Source organism: Bacillus rossius, chromosome 15 (genome assembly GCF_032445375.1).
Source record: "Bacillus rossius redtenbacheri isolate Brsri chromosome 15, Brsri_v3, whole genome shotgun sequence".
Lineage (NCBI taxonomy): Eukaryota > Metazoa > Arthropoda > Insecta > Phasmatodea > Bacillidae > Bacillus > Bacillus rossius.
In genome coordinates this window covers 37,418,710-37,432,893 of record NC_086342.1, presented here as the reverse complement: position 1 = coordinate 37,432,893, position 14,184 = coordinate 37,418,710, and the positions used below count along the sequence as shown (strand labels likewise).

General features: G+C 35.7%; 1 long non-coding RNA gene across 1 annotated transcript in view; it reads right to left on the bottom strand.

Annotated features, from left to right (window-relative positions):
- The window catches only part of LOC134539376 (uncharacterized), a 1,030,613-nt gene that overhangs the window by 677,982 nt on the left and 338,447 nt on the right, over positions 1 to 14,184 (bottom strand). The gene's annotated exons all lie outside the window — the stretch shown is intronic.

Below are 14,184 nucleotides of genomic sequence, written 5' to 3'. Positions count from 1 at the left end.
GAAGTTGTCACGTCAAAAATAACTCTTTTAAACTATTTATGAACACTTAGGCTATATTTATTTACGAACTATGAAAAAAAAAATTATTAGGAACAAAATACAGTCGATTATTTTCCGCCGATATCTTTTAAGAGTGTCTGGAGTTTTTTTTGTGTTGCCAACTTTAACTCAGTGTTTAATAAATTACAACTAGCTGACCCGTTCGAATATTTTGCTTAGTATTGTGCTCAAACACAGCATTGTAATATAATAATGTGGAAATAAGTAAATGTAACTCAGTATTTAATAATGAATTTTATTTTATTTTGAAGAGAAGTAATAAGTATCAGTATTATTGTAAAAATTCGTTACCTATGTATACAATGTGTTTAATAGTAGAACATTAATAAAAAAGTATACATTTAAAAAACCATATATTATATTTCACTGATTTTTTTTTTCAAATTTTCATTTTACAAAACTTCTTTTAAAACAATGTTAGCAGTTAAAATGTGACCTTCGTTGAGTTTTTGATCGTATGTATCTTTAACATAATTATAAATATCACTGGATTTACGAACTCCGATAAAACAGATTCTGGTAAATACAACGATTTGATTTGCGTGATAAATTACACTTGCATATAGACTATAAATAATCTATCTAACAGCTGTTATGTTAGTTAAAAATATTGTAAATAGATGGCACCTCCTTCATGTTAGTTGAATATATTTTCATAGGGAATGCCATAAACAAATGTGATTCCTAATGAAAATATTATTTTTATAAAAATTATTTTTATCAATTTTTGAACGAAAAACTTAATTTCAAACTATTTGTCTTTTTCCGTCAAATGCCAGAAACATAAGCTTTTAAATGATGTTTGAATAATTCTTTTGATGAAGAAGTAAGGTAAATATAGCGTTGCCACAAAAACGCACATATGAGAAATAATATGTATATGATTTACGTACATTTTAAGAAAACTTTAATTTTACCAAATAACTTTTAAAAAGTTATACTTTTAACCTTTACAGCAATTTAAAGGTATTACAATCAAAATAAAAGAAAAAAATTTAATTTAAAAAATAATAAAATAAATCTCCACCAAATAATGTTATAGTAAAAAGTAGGTGATATTTTTCCGAAGCCAGAGACAATCATCTTAATAAAGTCTGTCTGCCAAAAACGAACAGTGAAAAACAATCAAACAAATATGTCTTAGATAACAGCTGAAGATCCAATTCCGGCCACGTAAGTACTAATTCGGAATGCCTGGCATAGGAAAAAATTTCAAACTTTGAACAGCCAGAATAAATAAACTCTTACTCTAAAGGCTTCATGTAATTTAATTATCGATAAATGTGTTTCACGCATACATTTTTTTTAGGTAAAATATGTTTGATAACATCTTAACTATTTGTATCACACTAACTGAAAGATGTCAATGGCTAAATAAAAAGACGTTTCAACAATTAATTTAAGGCAAAAAAATAAAATTATAAGTAAATATTTTTTTTTTAAGTTTAAACTTTGCTTGCTTGACCAGTATTTCATTGATAGATTATTGCTTATGATTTATGTGAGTCTTTTTTTAACTTAGCTTTTTCTGTTTTGAGCTGCTGGGAGTATTTTTCAGTAAATATATTTTTTTTTTTAAGTGAAAACTACTTTAACTGCGTTGAGCGATTTTTGGTAGGGGCAAAACTTATGGGTTCGCGTCACCGACATGCTAGTGACGTGTTGCACCAGACTAGCGAATCGCAGCGGCCTGTGTACATGTATACGCATATATACACTAATACATTGTATATACTCGACTTCATCATGTGCGTGTTGGACTCTTTTTTGGATGGGTAAAATCTTGTGAGTTCGCATCACCGACATGCTGTAGTAGCAGCAAGTGAAGTTAATTTGACCACGTGAATACGTGACCTAGGTCTGACATCACTGGTAAGTCATAGCTAGGTAATGAATTTTTACGTAATTGTTACATACCACTGACATATGTTGTGACTAAAAAATGATGTAAGGATAAATTATATCATGCTGACATCGTACTGATATAATACCAAAATCATTTTATTACGTTCATTTGACGTAGAAATGATGTCATATTACACATTTAAAAACAAAGTTTTAAGTTTTCACTTCTGTTGACAGTGATCGGCTAATTTTTTTTGTCTATGCAATATAACGTTATAACATGTTCCACTGCATTCAGACGTTATAACATGTTCCACTGCATTCAGACGTTTGAACATGTTCCACTGCATTTAGACGTTTGAACATGTTCCACTGCATTCAGATGTTTGAACATGTTCCACTGCATGTCCTCGGCGAACACGACCGGGGAAGACCTCGCGCAGTGAGTTGTAGCCTCGCTTTTCCGTGCAGCCACGAGCGCAATTTCCCCTCGGGGCGCCAGACGCAGCGTCGGGGAATGTTCGAGCGCCGAGACACCGCCTTCTTCTGGGTCGTCACTCCTTCGTGCTACAGTTTCAAAAACATAATTTAGTTATAATACCCATTAAGAAGGGCGTTTCCCGGAGGACAAAAGAGTGTAAAAATATATTATATAAATTTATAAACAACCAAATTTGAGTTAATATTTATATTTATTTATTATTTTTTTTCTTAGGTGAAATTACAATAGTTATTAATTTTATTTTTATTCTTTGAAATTTAAAATTTAAACTACAATTATATACCCAATTATTTTATTTGTTAAATTTGACCAGGGTAGTATTAGATATGTTCTTTAAACCTAAAGTATTTGGCGGTGTTTAAAAGCAACTAATGGCAAATAGACACACTGCATCATTTGTCAGAAAATATTAGAACTACAACCACGAAAGAGGTTTAGTTTCCATTAATTACCGTTTTGAGTTCATACGCCTTTGCTATGATCGTTTCATGCTCAACTGCAGAAATATTCTCACTTGGGTAATGATCCAGTTTTATTTGGAAATATCTGATAACATGCAGCTTCCTTGATGTTTAAGCATTTTTGAAAATTATTTGATGACATACACACATTTTTAGTAAAGAAATAGACATAATAAATTGCCAGGTGTATAAGTGCTTTAATTTATAAAAAAAACTGTTGAACAATGATTTCTTTAAAGTGTTTATGCATTTAACTTTTTAAATTTTAGTATAGAATAATTATCTTTTTTATGCCTACTGATTTAGTATGTTGGAGGATATATGTTAACCAGATTAAAAAAACACTAACCTCCTTTTCATTTCATGAGGTACACATATAAAAAAATGGGTGCGTGTACTTTTGTACGCGCGTGAGAAGTTATACTTCTGTGGCATCATTAAAAAAATAGTTTTTAATTGCATGCAAATAATTAATTACAATATAATAATAAAAGGGCTGGAAAAAGGTAGTCAACACAGTCAATAAAGTTAAGTTTAAATTTGAAAAACTAAATAAATAAAATTTAGAGAATAATAAATATATATGACATAATGTGTACTTAATATTATAATATTCTTAATTTTAAATATTTACTATTGATTATTTAATATTTTAAAAGAAAATAAATACATTTAATAATAAATAAGTTTATTCATTTTTTAATATTTATTATTTTTCAATTTAATATTCACTTTTCATTTTTATCAAAACTTTTTCATTAAATTTGTTCATTTATTTTTATAAATATTTATTATCTATTCAATTTAATAATAAAAATAAAATATTAATATTTTAATTTGATGTTAGTTTTTAATTTTTATCACAATTTTTTTATTAAATTTTTAATATTTTTTTATTTTATAAATATTAAATAACCAATAATAAATATTTAACATTAATAATTTCATAATATTTAGTATCAATTATATTTAATAATAATATTTTAATTTATATCAATAAATAATACATACGGATAGTTAACCTCAATTATATTGGAGCACTTGAAAATGTATATAAGCACAATTTTTCACTAAAATTTACGAATAGTAAATTATATAAATCAAAATATTCAATTACATCACTACTGAATATAATATATTAATACATATATAATTCACACTTGTATGAAACTAAAACACGTGTTGTGAATGTAGAAACTAGGAAAATGTGGATAAATATTATAAATATGAAAACAGTGATCAGAGGCGACGAGCGTGACAACATGCACGACTAATAGAGGTTCTATTTCTATTTTTTGGTAACTTTTTTCTAGACTTAATGACGGTTTAGCGGGCAGCTTCAACCTGTTAATTTTGTGTTACAGTGATGCGCGCGCATCTTAAAATTTCACTCTCATCATTTTTTCATAACGCACCTAAAGAAGTATAATTTCAAAAAAAAAAAGGGGAAAAAAAATACCTACCTCCGAGTTTTTGACCACGGCCTTTCAGCATATTGATCGCGCAGTATAACCACTGCTCTGATAGAAGGTTACGAAGATAATGTATATTATATTTTATGTAATACCAAAATAATGTGGTTGTTTAAAACATTGGAATTTACTCTTTACTATTATACTATTATAGTTTACCAAAATAAATTCCATGGTAATTTCACTATCATAAAGTTTAATTTGGCACACCAATACGTTTGGTATGTCCCCTAATGTGGGTTTATGTTCATACACGTGGGTTCGCCATCTTCCTGTGAAAATGTCGTCACATGGTGTGCGCGCAGCTTCAACCTGTTAGTTTTGTGTTACAGTGATGCGCGCGCATCTTAAAATTTCACTCTGATCATTTTTTTATAACACGCCTAAAGAAGTAGGATAACTTCAAAATTTTTTAAAATTTCATATATTTCTTTTTAATTAAGTATACACTCTCATTTATAATGGTTAAAGATAAGCTTAGAATAATTAAATAATTCCACCTTATTAAAATACTTATATTATTTTAAGATATTTGATGCAATCGCATCTTTAGTTTGATTGTAGAGACCAAACATTAAATTCCATATCCAACTAATTAGTTGATTTTAAGTTTAGTTGTTAGATATTAGGTAAGTTAATGGTTAGTATTTCTGAAACAAAATTCCCAAAAATTTTACCCTTCTACACTCTTTCCAAAGAGGATACATATCTAAAAATTTAAAACTAAGTGACAATGGAAATGTCCAATAGCCAAAAAAAATAAAAACCCATATTTTTTTGCCCCAGATGTTATCTCCAAAATGATAATAATAAACTTACATTTATTTATATTGAATGAAAAATTGTATTTTGTCAATACTGACTTACAAGATTCTGTTACTTTTTTTTAAAAAACTACCCTTTGTTAAAAGGTGATATTTTGGAGAAATTTTAATAAGAGAAGGTAACTTATGGTATGTTAATTAAATTTCGCTAATTCTTTAAAGTAAGTTTGATTTGATCAGACGATATTTTTAATGTTAAACCATATACAATATTTTATCCCTTAAGAAGTATAACTTCAACAAAATTGTAAAAACTAATTGGCGGATTTTGCGTGTTTGTATATCCTACCATATAACTTGATTAACTTCAGAGATATGACTTTTATAAAAAAAAATTACCACTTTTATGCCTCTTTTGTGGTTGAATATAGAAAAATGGTAAAGGTAAAAACATGTTTTTAGTTTATATAATGTAAGTTATTATTGGTCAGTTTCTTACGTCCATATTAATATGTTTGGATATGATTAATTACTTAAAAAAATCGTACCCTGTTTAACTGCCTTTGGTTCCGAGTATGGAAAAATGGTAAAAGCAACCTACGTAATTAATTATTAAAGTTATTCATTATTGCTATGGATATATAGTAGTATATAATAGGGCATGCGGGGACAGGCTTCAGGCTGTGGTGTCTGTGGTGTTTTCCGCCATATTGGATTGTGACGTCACGGCGGCCATCTTGGATGGTTGTGACCTTGACCTTTGACCTTGACCTTGACATTTGACCTTCAAAATGTGTCAAAATCGTCCAAAATTGGGCAAAATTTGCCCAAAATTCCTCAAAAATCGCCAAAATTTCAATTTCTGTGAAAAAAAATTCCGCCAAAAAATCTCAAAAAATTCCACAATTCAAAAATTCCCGTTTTCGAGAGAAAAATTCCCGTTTCGAGGGAAAATTTCCCGTTTTTAGTCCTTAAAAATCCCAGCGGCTAGAAATGTCCATATGTAGGCTTAAGCATCCTTGTCTACAGCCTACGATAAGCCTCTGACGTCATCATGGATTATGACGTCACCGTTGCAATTTCCGTTACGGCCGCCATCTTTAACTTTTTTATTTATTATCCGATTTTAATGAAATTTTTTTAAAATTATAAAAATATTCATTTAATAAAATTTCAATAAATTTTTTTTAAAAATCATACATTAACGACACGGAGCTCGGAGTCCTCGGTTCAAACCCGACGAGTGCAAAAAAAATAAAAATGGCGACCGATCCTCCCCCCCCGCGGTGGCTGCAGGCATACTGACTCCCACCACTTTTTTTCAAAGCATATATATCGTCAGGTAGTATGACGACATGTCCGCCATCTTGTCCTCGTCTGCTGGAAGCCATCATCAGTGTATCGTCGGCGAGAGTGCGCTGACGCCATGTTAGTTTAATTCTTATCCGCTAGAGTGCAGTAATCATTTATTATTGCTGTGACACCCGACATCTTGTCATTTGGCCGCCATCTTGAAAATCCGTAATTATTTAGCTAGAAATTCGGGAAAAATTCCAAAATTCATTAAATAAATTTGTAATCTATATATACTGATTGATTAGGTCGACTAAGGTCCTTGGTACGATCTAGGACGATGCAAAAAAAAGGAAATATAACATCAATTTAACATAATAGTAACAGGTTCGAAAATAAAAATACTGCAAGTTCTTTTACAAACATAATATTTATTACATAATTTCTATTTTACTACAGGATCACCTGCAAAGGTTAGCAATCTTACAAACATTTAGGTCCGCATAGGCGTGAAATGACTAATTCTTAGCTCCAATCGGTTTATACAAGACAGAGTCCAGCCAGATCCTTTACAGACATAGTCCTCCTCTTCTTGACAGAGTTTCTGGATACCTTGTTTAACAGTTTGCTTGATATCGTTAGAACTGTAAATTACTGCAGCCGATGTCTTGAATGCACACTTATTCACTTTGTCATCGAACGGATAAGGCTTTCCATATATACAGTCCAACCACAAGTTATATTTCAAAGGTCCGTTTGTTGCTACGTCATCAGTAAGCTGATTGATTATGTCCTGTCTGATATCATCAAGAAAATTACAAATGTCCTTTGACTCACTTAACGTACTTGGATAATAGTAGTCTTTCAATGTTCCACGAAATGCAGACTCCGCCAAGTAGAAGCCATTATCGTTCACTTGTAATGCTCCGATCACAGTCTTATGTTTATTTTCATGTTCAGATGCCACAGCAATCGGTTGCTGCACATCAGTTTTTTTACTTGTACGCTCACGAGTCACCAATCTAAACTCAGGAGTCGTAATTGCTGCAGGTAGTTCAGCAGTAGGCGCACTGACTTCACCTTTACAGTTTATCGAATGTTGGCGCAAATTATCAATTCGAGTAAACCATTTATGACACTCGTCACAGCGAAACTTCATGCGAGAAGGATTCTTCGTACATTTACTCCTCTCATGTCTCCGTACATCATGTGCAAATGCAAACGTCATGTCGCAGTAGCCACAAGGATGCCTAGTTGAAGACAAACCCGAACCAGAATTCGCTGTTACTGCAACTGAATCATTTCCAGGCATACTCTTATGCACATCAATGCATCGTTGTTGTATAGAAACCTTTACTTTCTGCCGCACTGCAGGTCCTTTACATGTCTCCAAGTGATGCTTCAAATTAGCATTTCTTGTAAATTGCTTGCGACACTTAATACAACCAAACATTTTACGATAAGGGTTCTTGGCACATTCTCTCTTCTCGTGTCGACGAGCATTGCTGATGTTTGAGAAAATCTTGTCACAGTAACGACATCGATGTTCGTTAGTTGACGATTCGCCATCCATTGAAGTCTCCATCGAGGACGAAACAGCGTTCGTCGAGGTTTCCTGTACAGTCAGCACTACCGGCATTAAAGTCTCTTCTGCTGGTGGTATCACATCTGTTGAAATCCCCTCCAATGTTGACGTCATCGTTACCAACGGGATCTGCTCCTTCTCCGTCGTAGCTGTCGATAAGGTTCCCGTAGTCGATGGTACAACCTCCGAGTTCAACGTTAAAGACGGTAAAGATGTCATCGAGTTCGCAAGAACAGGTAATTATGCGATTTATGCACCAGATTAAACAATCTAGGTGATCCTTACACCGCCGTCGTCAGAAACAAACTAAGCGTCCTGCTGTCTAGGACGCGCTTATATACATGCACCGGATGGAATAATACGCTAGTCAAATCAAGAACAGTTTATTATAATACTAGAGTCAAAACAACATTAAAAAAATAGAAGCGCCATCAAAAAAAAAGGAAGCACACTTGGAAGCACCGACAACGAAAAGGCAGCACATTTGGAAGCACCGACAACGAAAAAGGCAGCACCATCATCGAAAAGGCCGCACATTTGTCATTGGCTCCAATATTCATTGGCTCCAATATTCATTGGTTCCATCAGTCTATTGATTCTATCAGTCTAGTGACTCCAACAGTCATTGACACCAACGGCCTTTTTCTTCATCAGCTCCAATGATATTTGGCTAGAATGCTACGAGTCTAAGAGACCATGAGACTACAATTCTACGAGTGTACAAGACTCCTCCAACTACCTTCAAGTGTATAAAGCTCCAAATGCTCCAACAGCTCCAACACGCAATGTACGCGCAATACATGCAATTTACACGCAATAAATGTAATGATTACACAGTACACACACACAGGAAACGGAACGTACACACAGTACACACAGGAAACGGAACGTACACACAGTACACACAGGAAACGGAACGTACACACAGTACACACACAGGGAACGGAACGTACACACAGTACACACAGGAAATGGAACGTACACACAGTACACACACAGGGAACGGAACGTACACACAGTACACACAGGAAACGGAACGTACACACAGTACACACAGGGAACGGAACGTACACACAGTACACACAGGGAACGGAACGTACACACAGTACACACAGGAAACGGAACGTACACACAGTACACACAGGAAACGGAACGTACACTCAGTACACACAGGAAACGGAACGAACACGTAATATTCACGCAATTGACACACAGTACACGCAGAGTACACACAATTTACGCAAAGTACACCCAATGTACGCAATGTACGCAATATATATGTAATGTACACACAATGACTACGCTTCGTTCGCGCAGGACAAGCATTTAATGAAAACGAAGCACGTTTGGACGGAAATTCTATAAAACGAAAGCTCATTTAACGAAAAGGAGGCGCATTCTCTCGTTCATTCAACTTGGTAGGATACGATCTTCAATGATAAGTTAGGATATAATCTCTCCTACAGTCTATGAATCCAACAGTTTATATTTCCATTAGCCATCGACTCCAACAGTCATTGACTCCAACAGTCATTGGCTCCAACAGTCATTGCCTCCAACAGACATTGTCTCCAACGGCCTTTTGGTTCATCAGCTCCAATGATATTTGGTTAGAATGCTACGACTCTAAGAGACTATGAGACTACAATTCTACCAGTGTACAAGACTCCTCCAACTACCTTCAAGCGTACAAAGCTCCAACTACTTCAGCAGCATTATGTTATAATAGTACAAGGCTACTTGACTACGAAGCTACAAGTCTACATGGCTCCAATTGCGGCATCTGTTTTCGTCTGAATTTTCTCTTTGACTCCAACTCCGCCCGCTAGCATCTCTTCGATCTGCACCTCGATTATGTTATAATAGTACAAGGCTACTTGACTACGAAGCTACAAGTCTACATGGCTCCAATTACGACATCTGTCTTCGGCTGAATTTTCTCTTTGGCTCCAACTGCTACAGCAGCATTATGTTATAATAGTACAAGGCTACTTGACTACGAAGCTACACATCTACAAGGCTCCAATTATCACATCTGTCTTCGTCAGCATTTTCTCTTTTGCTCCCACTGCTCCAACAGCATTATGTTATATGATTCCATGGATACTTTGTTACATAGCTACAGGTCTACGAGGTTCCAATGCATCATGTTTACGAAGCTTCCAGAACACAGGGTTACGAGACTGCGAGGCTACAGGACTACGAAGCTTCCAGGACACGAGGCTACATGGCTACGAGACTACATGACTCTAACTGATTACAATAGCACCACTCAGTGGTGAGAGTTAGGTTATCTCATGCAAAAGTACTTTATGCATGTAGTTCTGCTTTTCAACAACAGATGTCGCCACATGTTGCTTGCAGGTAAATAATATTTAGTTCTTTTATGCGGGATGCGGGATGCTCACTAACGATCGCAAAAGAAGGATGGCTTCGCTAGACTCCAAGGAAAAGGAAGTTCGTCTTACATGTTGGTGCTCCACAGATGTCTCATGGCGTAATATTAATTTGTCTGAGTAATGATATTTGTCAATTCCACCTGATAAAAATATTGCAAGTTTTGATTTAGTAGCAGAAATTATCGAATTAAATGTAACTCCAATTAAAATGATATGTCTCAATAGACAAAAAAAAATCCATGCAGAGAGTGGTTCCTCAGAATAGTCAGAAACACTTGAAGAAACCACAGGAATGATTGCAAGAACACGGGAAAAACCATCAAATTATTGACATTAATAATCAGGAGCACACGGAGAAAACCATCATAATATTGGCAAGAATAATCAGGAGCACACGGAGAAAACCATCATAATATTGACCAGATTAACAGTTTCTGCTAGCTTGTAAACTTATCATTGTTGTACAAGCCAGAAATTTATGCATGTTTTTATTTTTTTTTATTTTTTTATTAATTTATTTTTATTTTTTTTAAATATTTTTTTTCCTGTAATTTTATGATATCAAGGAAAACATGTGGTGGTTTTCTCCGAGTACTTCTGATTAATCTGGTCAATATTATGATGGTTTTCTCCGTGTGCTCCTGATTATTCTTGCCAATATTATGATGGTTTTCTCCGTGTGCTCCTTATTATTAATGTCAATAATTTGATGGTTTTTCCCGTGTTCTTGCAATCATTCCTGTGGTTTCTTCAAGTGTTTCTGACTATTCTGAGGAACCACTCTCTGCATGGATTTTTTTTTGTCTATTGAGACATGTCATTTTAATTGGAGTTACATTTAATTCGATAATTTCTGCTACTAAATCAAAACTTGCAATATTTTTATCAGGTGGAATTGACAAATATCATTACTCAGACAAATTAATATTACGCCATGAGACATCTGTGGAGCACCAACATGTAAGACGAACTTCCTTTTCCTTGGAGTCTAGCGAAGCCATCCTTCTTTTGCGATCGTTAGTGAGCATCCCGCATCCCGCATAAAAGAACTAAATATTATTTACCTGCAAGCAACATGTGGCGACATCTGTTGTTGAAAAGCAGAACTACATGCATAAAGTACTTTTGCATGAGATAACCTAACTCTCACCACTGAGTGGTGCTATTGTAATCAGTTAGAGTCATGTAGTCTCGTAGCCATGTAGCCTCGTGTCCTGGAAGCTTCGTAGTCCTGTAGCCTCGCAGTCTCGTAACCCTGTGTTCTGGAAGCTTCGTAAACATGATGCATTGGAACCTCGTAGACCTGTAGCTATGTAACAAAGTATCCATGGAATCATATAACATAATGCTGTTGGAGCAGTGGGAGCAAAAGAGAAAATGCTGACGAAGACAGATGTGATAATTGGAGCCTTGTAGATGTGTAGCTTCGTAGTCAAGTAGCCTTGTACTATTATAACATAATGCTGCTGTAGCAGTTGGAGCCAAAGAGAAAATTCAGCCGAAGACAGATGTCGTAATTGGAGCCATGTAGACTTGTAGCTTCGTAGTCAAGTAGCCTTGTACTATTATAACATAATCGAGGTGCAGATCGAAGAGATGCTAGCGGGCGGAGTTGGAGTCAAAGAGAAAATTCAGACGAAGACAGATGCCGCAATTGGAGCCATGTAGACTTGTAGCTTCGTAGTCAAGTAGCCTTGTACTATTATAACATAATGCTGCTGAAGTAGTTGGAGCTTTGTACGCTTGAAGGTAGTTGGAGGAGTCTTGTACACTCGTAGAATTGTAGTCTCATAGTCTCTTAGAGTCGTAGCATTCTAACCAAATATCATTGGAGCTGATGAACCAAAAGGCCGTTGGAGACAATGTCTGTTGGAGGCAATGACTGTTGGAGCCAATGACTGTTGGAGTCAATGACTGTTGGAGTCGATGGCTAATGGAAATATAAACTGTTGGATTCATAGACTGTAGGAGAGATTATATCCTAACTTATCATTGAAGATCGTATCCTACCAAGTTGAATGAACGAGAGAATGCGCCTCCTTTTCGTTAAATGAGCTTTCGTTTTATAGAATTTCCGTCCAAACGTGCTTCGTTTTCATTAAATGCTTGTCCTGCGCGAACGAAGCGTAGTCATTGTGTGTACATTACATATATATTGCGTACATTGCGTACATTGGGTGTACTTTGCGTAAATTGTGTGTACTCTGCGTGTACTGTGTGTCAATTGCGTGAATATTACGTGTTCGTTCCGTTTCCTGTGTGTACTGAGTGTACGTTCCGTTTCCTGTGTGTACTGTGTGTACGTTCCGTTTCCTGTGTGTACTGTGTGTACGTTCCGTTCCCTGTGTGTACTGTGTGTACGTTCCGTTCCCTGTGTGTACTGTGTGTACGTTCCGTTTCCTGTGTGTACTGTGTGTACGTTCCGTTCCCTGTGTGTGTACTGTGTGTACGTTCCATTTCCTGTGTGTACTGTGTGTACGTTCCGTTTCCTGTGTGTACTGTGTGTACGTTCCGTTTCCTGTGTGTACTGTGTGTACATTCCGTTTCCTGTGTGTGTGTACTGTGTAATCATTACATTTATTGCGTGTAAATTGCATGTATTGCGCGTACATTGCGTGTTGGAGCTGTTGGAGCATTTGGAGCTTTATACACTTGAAGGTAGTTGGAGGAGTCTTGTACACTCGTAGAATTGTAGTCTCATGGTCTCTTAGACTCGTAGCATTCTAGCCAAATATCATTGGAGCTGATGAAGAAAAAGGCCGTTGGTGTCAATGACTGTTGGAGTCACTAGACTGATAGAATCAATAGACTGATGGAACCAATGAATATTGGAGCCAATGAATATTGGAGCCAATGACGAATGTGCGGCCTTTTCGATGATGGTGCTGCCTTTTTCGTTGTCGGTGCTTCCAAATGTGCTGCCTTTTCGTTGTCGGTGCTTCCAAGTGTGCTTCCTTTTTTTTTGATGGTGCTTCTATTTTTTTAATGTTGTTTTGACTCTAGTATTATAATAAATTGTTCTTGATTTGACTAGCGTATTATTCCATCCGGCGCATGTATATAAGCGCGTCCTAGACAGCAGGACGCTCAGTTTGTTTCTGACGACGGCGGTGTAAGGATCACCTAGATTGTTTAATCTGGTGCATAAATCGCATAATTACCTGTTCTTGCGAACTCGATGACATCTTTACCGTCTTTAACGTTGAACTCGGAGGTTGTACCATCGACTACGGGAACCTTATCGACAGCTACGATGGAGAAGGAGCAGATCCCGTTGGTAACGATGACGTCAACATTGGAGGGGATTTCAACAGATGTGATACCACCAGCAGAAGAGACTTTAATGCCGGTAGTGCTGACTGTACAGGAAACCTCGACGAACGCTGTTTCGTCCTCGATGGAGACTTCAATGGATGGCGAATCGTCAACTAACGAACATCGATGTCGTTACTGTGACAAGATTTTCTCAAACATCAGCAATGCTCGTCGACACGAGAAGAGAGAATGTGCCAAGAACCCTTATCGTAAAATGTTTGGTTGTATTAAGTGTCGCAAGCAATTTACAAGAAATGCTAATTTGAAGCATCACTTGGAGACATGTAAAGGACCTGCAGTGCGGCAGAAAGTAAAGGTTTCTATACAACAACGATGCATTGATGTGCATAAGAGTATGCCTGGAAATGATTCAGTTGCAGTAACAGCGAATTCTGGTTCGGGTTTGTCTTCAACTAGGCATCCTTGTGGCTACTGCGACATGACGTTTGCATTTGCACATGATGTACGGAGACATGAGAGGAGTAAAT